The 8,075-nt window shown below is 35.3% G+C and overlaps 1 pseudogene; it reads right to left on the bottom strand.

Annotated features, from left to right (window-relative positions):
* Positions 1-6,438: 6,438 nt before the first annotated feature.
* Positions 6,439-6,897, bottom strand: LOC113918616 (annotated as a pseudogene).
* Between the last annotated feature and the right edge of the window lie 1,178 nt (positions 6,898-8,075).

Genomic DNA, 8,075 nt, shown 5'->3' with positions numbered 1-8,075 from the left:
TTTTCATGTGTCTGTTGGTCATTTGGATGTCTTCTTTGGAAAAATGTCTGTTCATGTCTTCCGCCCATTTCTTGATTGGATTATTTGTTCTTTGGGAGTTGAGTTTAATAAGTTCTTTATAGATTTTAGATACTAACCCTTTATCTGATATGTCATTTGCAAATATCTTCTCCCATTCTGTCCATTGTCTTTTGGTTTTGTTGACTGTTTCTTTTGCTCTGCAAAAGCTTCTTACCTTGATGAAGTCCCAAGGGTTCATTTTTGCCCTTGCTTCCTTTGCCTTTGGCGATGTTTCTAGGAAGAAGTTGCTGAGGCTGAGGTCGAAGAGGTTGCTGCCTGTGTTCTCCTTTAGGATTTGGATGGACTCCTGTCTCACGTTTAGGTCTTTCAACCATTTGAGACTATTTTTGTGTGTGGTGTAAGGAAATGGTCCAGTTTCATTCTTCTGCATGTAGCTGTCCAATTTTCCCAACACCATTTGTTGAAGGGACTGTCTTTATTCCATTGGACATTCTTTCCTGCTTTGTCAAAGATTAGTTGACCATAGAGTTCAGGGTCCATTTCTGGGCTCTCTATTCTGTTCCATTGATCTATGTGTCTGTTTTTGTGCCAGTACCATACTGTCTTGATGATGACAGCTTTGTAATAGAGCTTGAAGTCTGGAATTGTGATGCCACAGGCTTTGCTTTTCTTTTTCAACATTCCTCTGGCTATTTGGGGTCTTTTCTGGTTCCATACAAATTTTAGGATTATTTGTTCCATTTCTTTGAAAAAAGTGGATGGCATTTTGGTAAGGATTGCATGGAATGTGTAGATTGCTCTAGGTAGCATTGACATCTTCACAATATTTATTCTTCCAATCCATGAACATGGAACATTTTTCCATTTCTTTGTGTTTTTCTCAATTTCTTTCATGAGTATTTTATAGTTTTCTGAGTACAGATTATTTGCCTCTTTGGTTAGATTTATTCCTAGGTATCTTATGGTTTGGGGTGCAATTGCAAATGGGATCAACTCCTTAATTTCCCTTTCTTCTGTCTTGTTTTTGGTGTGTAGAAATACCACTGATTTCTGTGCATTGATTTTATATCCTGCCCTTTCCTGTATTTCTGTATGAGTTCTAGCAGTTTTGGGGTGGAATCTTTTGGGTTTTCCACATAAAGTATCATATCATCTGCAAAGAGTGAGAGTTTGACTTCTTTGCCGATTTGGATGCCTTTGATTTCTTTTTGTTGTCTGATTGCTGTGGCTAGGACTTCTAATACTATGTTGAATAGCAGTGGTGATAGTGGACATCCCTGCTGTGTTCCTGACCTTAGGGGAAAGCTCTCAGCTTTTCCCCATTGAGAATGATATTCACTGTGGGTTTTTCATAGATGACTTTTATGATATTGAGGTATGTACCCTCTATCCCTATACTCTGAAGGGTTTTTATCAAGAAAGAATGCTGTACTTTATCAAATGCTTTTTCTGCATCTATTGAGAGGATCATATGGTTCTTGTTCTTTCTTTTATTAATGTATTGTATCACATGAATGATTTGTGGCTGTTGAACCAACCTTGCAGCCCAGGGATAAATCCCACTTGGTCGTGGTGAATAATCCTTTTAATGTACTGTTGCATCCTATTGGATAGTATTTTGGTGAGAATTTTCGCATCCATGTTCATCAGGGATATCGGTCTGTAATTTTCCTTTTTGATGGGGTCTTTGTCTGATTTTGGGATCAAGGTAATGCTGGCCTCATAAAATGGGTTTGGAAGTTTTCCTTCCATTTCTATTTTTTGGAACAGTTTCAGAAGAATAGGTATTAATTCTTCTTGAAATGTTTGGTAGAATTCCCCTGGGAAGCCATCTGGCCCTAGGCTCTTGTTTGTTGGGAGATTTTTGATGACTGCTTCAATTTCCTTAGTGGTTATAGGTCTGTTCAGGTTTTCTATTTCTTCCTGGTTCAGTTCTGGTAGTTTATACATCTCTAAGAATGCATCCATTTCTTCCAGATTATCCAATTTGCTGGCATATAGTTGCTCATAATATGTTCTTATAATTATTTGTATTTCTTTGGTGTTGGTTGTGATCTCTCCTCTTTCATTCATGATTTTATTTATTTGGGTCATTTCTCTTTTCTTTTTGATATGTCTGGACAGGCATTTATCCATCTTGTTAATTCTTTCAAAGAACCAGCTCCTCGTTTCGTTGATCTGTTCTACTGTTGTTTTGGTTTCTATTTCATTGATTTCTGCTCTGATCTTGATTATTTTTCTTCTCCTGCTGCATTTAGGCTTTATTTGCTGTTCTTTCTCCAGCTCCTTTAGGTGTAGGGTTGGGTTGTGTATTTGAGACCTTTCTTGTTTCTTGAGAAAGGCTTGTATTGCTATATACTTTCCTCTTAGGACTGCCTTTACCATATCCCAAAGATTTTGAACAGTTGTGTTTACATTTTCATTTGTTTCCATGAATTTTTAAAATTCTTCTTTAATTTCCTGGTTGACCCATTCATTCTTTAGTAGGATGCTCTTTAGCCTCCATGTATTTGAGTTCTTTATGATTTTCCTCTTGTGATTGAGTTCTAGTTTCAAAGCATTGTGGTCTGAAAATATGCAGGGAATGATCCTAATCTTTTGGTACTGGTTGAGACTTCATTTGTGATCTAGGATGTGATCTACTCTGGAGAATGTTCCATGGGCACTAGAGAAGAATGTGTATTTTTTTGCTTTGGGATGGAGTGTTCTGAATATATCTGTGAAGTACATTTGATCCAGTGTGTCATTTAAAGTCTTTATTTCCTTTTTGATCTTTTGCTTAGATAATCTGTCCATTTCAGTGAGGGGGCTGTTAAAGTCCCCCACTATTACTGTATTGTTGTCGATGTATTTCTTTGCTTTTGTTATTAATTGCCTTATATAATTGGCTGTTCCCATGTTAGGGGCATAGATATTTACAATTGTTAGATCTTCTTGTTGGATAGACCCTTTAAGTAGGATATAGTGTCCTTCCTCATCTCTTATTATAGTCTTTGGTTTAAAATCTAATTGTCTGATATAAGGATTGCCACCTGGTGCTGTTCTGTGGGGAAACATGAAATATTGGGGAGCTGCCACTTTCCTTTCTTTTCCTCTTGCCCACACTATTCAGTAAGTGAATAAGGCTGAATTGTTACTTCCAGTTTGACTCATTGCCCTAACTGACCATCTGAACACCAAGAAACTTCATATCTTTTTTTATTTTGGTAATTTGCATATAACCAAAGGGTTAAAAATAGGAGATTAAGCACATTTTAATAAAAAAGTCCTTCAAACGAATTTTTGAATTTGCAAATTCACATGAATTTGTCATTATTAGATATCCTTTTTCCTTCCTAATGTGTTGATTCCAAAGTAAAATATTTACATAATGTAATATTATGAAGGTAGATGTCATATAATTAGTAAAACTAGAATAAGCATTCTAACAATGTGGCAACATTGGCAATTAAACTTTTGAATACTTCAAGATTATGTAATTCCTGTAAACGTTTTTCAGGTATGTGTTTGTTTCCAGGATATTAAAAATAAATAAGATCAAATTTTTTTCTCTAGTGTACTGTTTATACAGACACCACTTATATAAAATGAATATGTGCTGGCACAAATGATAGGAACTTGAATACAAACAAAATTATTTAAGTGATTATCAAGTAGAAAGTGATAATTAAGAGGCTAAGTAAAATCTTTAAGGAAATCCATATATAGAGGAGTAGTTTGAAACATGCTAATTTGAAACAAACTTCTCCTATTGGCTAATTTCTACATTTTTTTGTAATATATGGATAAGATATGACATGATGAAAAGAAAGCATGATGTCTTTATTCATCCAGATATGCAGATGAAATAGATCAAGGAGATTCCATAAAGACTCAAGAGTGAACTTAGATTATTTCACTGTTTTGCTAAACCTCAATATTTTCACCTTTCAGAATGGTAACTATAATGGTCAAGCCAATACTTTTTCACAACTGTAGAAACGATCAAGTAAAGCAAATAATGTAACTGTCTTACCATATTATAGTGCCTGACATTATGTCAGCCCTCAGTAAAAAACAAGGGTTTATTATGATTATCATGAATAATAAAATGTAAGTTCAATCACTAGTTTTGTGATCAAAGCTCACAAAATGACATTGAAAATCTCATCTACAAGATGACATTGAAAATTTCTCTCTCAAGAATGTAGACTTGAGAATTTTAGAGATAATGATGACTATATAGTAATTCTAATTAAGTATAGCTCTTACTATTAAAAGTGAAAAATTATACTACTTATGTTTTGAAAATACTTGTTTCTTTGACACGGTTACAGAAACATTGAAACAATGTATTAATACATCTTACTTATATAAAAATAAATATATTTATTTATTAATGATTATCAATAGATCTCTTTATATTTCTGATGAACAAACCATTAGCTAAGATTGCTGTTTTTTTAATGTATTTTAGCCCTTGAAATATCTCCTTGAAATTGTCTTATATAGAAGCCCAATATTAATTAATGTATGTATTCATTTATCACAAAAATTTCTTGCAACTTACCATGGGCCAATGTCTCCTAGATACTATATAAAAAGTAGTGCTGCTGTAGTCAAAGCCAGGTAATCTGATTTGCCCATCTTTGTCCTTTTGCACTTTCATTGTTAATGTTGGTTTCGGTGGGGATATAGTTGGAACAGCAGTGATAAAAATTGAATTTTTCAACGTTTTCCTTAAAATATGAATAATTACCTTGTGGAGTGCGCATGTTTACTCTATGCTATTCATTGTATCTTCCACATATTAATTCATGTGATTTTCTCAATAACTTTTTATTGCCATTTTAGAGATGAATAAACTAAAGCACCAACAGCTTAAATAATTTGCTCAGGATCACACAACCAATAAGTAGTGGGAATAGAATTCAAACTTAAACAGTCTGGGTTGTTTTTCCACATTCTTAAAAAAAAGAAAAGAGAGGAAAATCTTAGAGTTAAAAAGGGCTTCAAAATAATTGATTCTATTATTTATCCAACTTTTGGATAACTGTATTAAAATCATCTTCCAAGGGTTATGAACCTCTTGAACACTGCCGGTGATGAAAAATTTACTACCATCTTAGGCAGTCCATATCATGTTTCTTATCTTTAGTGCATCTAATTTCTAAATTTCTGTTAATAACTTCAGTCTATTTGTCTTATAGACCAGCAGGATCCCTTGAGGCTATAGAGGACACATATAATGTCTTTTTTACATGATACCTTTTTACGTTTGGAGGTATTTGGTTTTACCCAAAGAAGTTTTACTTAATACAAAATCCTCAGTTCTTGGACCTATAGCTTGTGAATTGGCATCAAATTTCTTTTAACCACCCTGATTTCCTTCTTCCGAACATGATTCAGAAGGCCTGTACCTCCTTTGAGATGCTGCACTTAGAATTAATGTTTCTAACATCATAGGAGGAGAGATGAGTAAACCATCACTTTCCATTAGTTTCTATTAGTTTTTGTCCTAAAATTCAGACCACATTGTTCATATTATATTAAAATTACAGTAAAGTATATCTTCTGAGGTTTTTTCATCTTACTATTCATTTATATTATACCTCTCTGGTCAGTTTGAAATTGGTTTTGGAGATCCAGATGCCTCCATATAATTTTCTTTTGTCTGGATCACTGTATTATATCTGTCTGCGAAAACATTGCTGTATCCCAACTCCGTCCTCCAACTGATATGTGTTCCCTTATGGGATGATTTGGGATCATCCATACACTTGATAAATATGGACATGAGGTCTACATAAAAGTCAGTGACATGAAATCCTGAGCTGTATAAGGCTGAATCCTTTGGAATATCCTTATATACAATTTGTGTACTCACCCATTGAACAAATACTTTTCATATGATAATTATGAGTTGAGCACAGCACCAATCACAGGGGATATGCCTGAACAAGATAGATCTGGTCCCTTCCAACAGGATGTTATAGTTTAACTTCCATGTCCTGCAAGAATTCCTCTTTCAGATCATTAATACTTAATATTTTGATATGGTCATTAAACTGGGTACTAACTTGTCCAAGTTTATTATAATTCAATCTGAACTCTGCATCCTGAAACTCAAAATATGAGACACTGTAATTTACCAAAGTTCCAAAACATTTTTCCTGAACTAAAAACCCTAAAAAAAGAAAGCAAGTTTAATCTTTGATGGCTTATACTTATTCTGAATCTGCCCTTTGCTGAGTCACTTCTGCTTCTTAAGCCTCATTTGCTTTTGTTCCTGTGCCAGGTAATATTTCATTATCCAACCCAAGCAACCGCAGTGACTCATCATCACCTTTTGGCCTGGAACATGCCTCAAATGTGTTTTTATTTGTTTGTAATATTGTTTGTTTGTTTCTTACAAGTCCTTTGTTGATTTTTGATGTCATCTATGATGTCATGAGGGTGGTGGCCATCAACATTGCAGCCCACAGACTGGGCAGTCCCCAGGATTTCTTTAATGGTTCCAGAGAGTTCTCTGGCTAAAGATCAGTGTCGCATCTGTCGGGCAATATTGACAATTTCATCAAAAGTGATATTTCCACTGTGCTTCATGTTTTTCTGCTTCTTTCTGTCTCTTGGTGGTTCCTTGAGGGCTTTGATAATCAGGGCAGAGGCAGAAGGTACCGCTTCAATCTGGGCCTGTCTGTTCTGAATGGTCAGTGTCACCGTAATCCTTAGACCCTTCCAATCACTGGTTGCCTTGGCGATGTCATCACCAACCATTTTTGGAGACAGAACCAGCGGGCCGATCATCAGGGCCAGGGCAGACGTGGTACCAACTTCGCCACCGGTGCACCTCAGATACATGACTCTGATCTCACTGGGGTCGAACTTAGGTGGCATGGTGGAGGTGGCTGGTGTCGATGAACCCGGATTCAGGACGACCAAAGAAAGTTGCACCTTTGCCTCCCCGAGCCGAAAGCCAAAAAAGCTCATGTACTTCCTTGAACATTCAGGTGATGTTTGAGGAACACGAGGCCTCCTTCTGCAGGTAGAGTGATTTCTTTGGGACAAGTTTTAACTTTACGTGAAACAAAAAAGATGTGGAAAAAAGTCTGTGAGTAGTGTACCAGAAAATTTTAATTCAGCATATTTGACATTAAAATATAACCTACTCAGGGTATTAAACTTCAAGGTAAAAAGTCACTCATCAGGCAGCTAGTGCAGAGAAAGAAAACACAAACAAGGAAGAAAAATCAGATAAGTCCTATACATTCTCAGCAGTATATGTTGTGCCTATGGAAAGACAATAGAATAATGTCTAAAAGTTCAAAAGGAAAAGGAGTGTGACCCAATCATTTTATAGCCAGCTAAGATATCTCTCAAGTGTGACTAGAACATGGAGACATTTGAGAATATTAAAGAATCAAAGAATTTACGGAGTATTCTTATACTTGACTGGAATACAGAATTCAAGTACAGAAAGCCTTGTAAATTACCACTGATAAAAATCTCAATTCCCCTTAAAAATGGATCTAAATATCCTTGAAGAACATAATAATATAAAAAATAAGCATGAATACTGTAAATATAATAAAATAGCTTATAAATGTTGGGATGTGGGGCGCCTGGGTGGTTCAGTCGTTAAGCATCTGCCTTCAGTTCAGGTCATGATCTCAGGGTCCTGGGATTGAACCCTGCATCGGGCTCCCTGCTCAGCGGGAAGCCTGCTTCTCCCTCTCCCACTCCCCCTGCTTGTGTTCCTGCTCTCGCTCGCTGTCTCTCTCTGTCAAATAAATAAATAAAATCTTTAAAGAAAAATGTTGGGATGTACATAGAGTAGGGATTGAAATATGTGAATGTTAACAGTTTCCTCATTTATAGCAGGGCATTAATAGATTTCTTAAATGGAAAGCTGTGGTTAAAACTATATATATCTGAATCTTATGAGTAAAATATTTTCTGAACTTCAGGTCATTTTTGAATACAAAAATATATAAAAGAGCACTGTGGTAAGAAAACATTTATTTAAGCTCCATAATATATTTATGTTTAATTTTCAGTGTTTTTATTCTTAAAAA

This window comes from Zalophus californianus, chromosome 1 (assembly GCF_009762305.2).
Source record: "Zalophus californianus isolate mZalCal1 chromosome 1, mZalCal1.pri.v2, whole genome shotgun sequence".
In the NCBI taxonomy this organism is placed as follows: domain Eukaryota; kingdom Metazoa; phylum Chordata; class Mammalia; order Carnivora; family Otariidae; genus Zalophus; species Zalophus californianus.
This window is presented reverse-complemented; position numbering and strand designations above follow the sequence as displayed.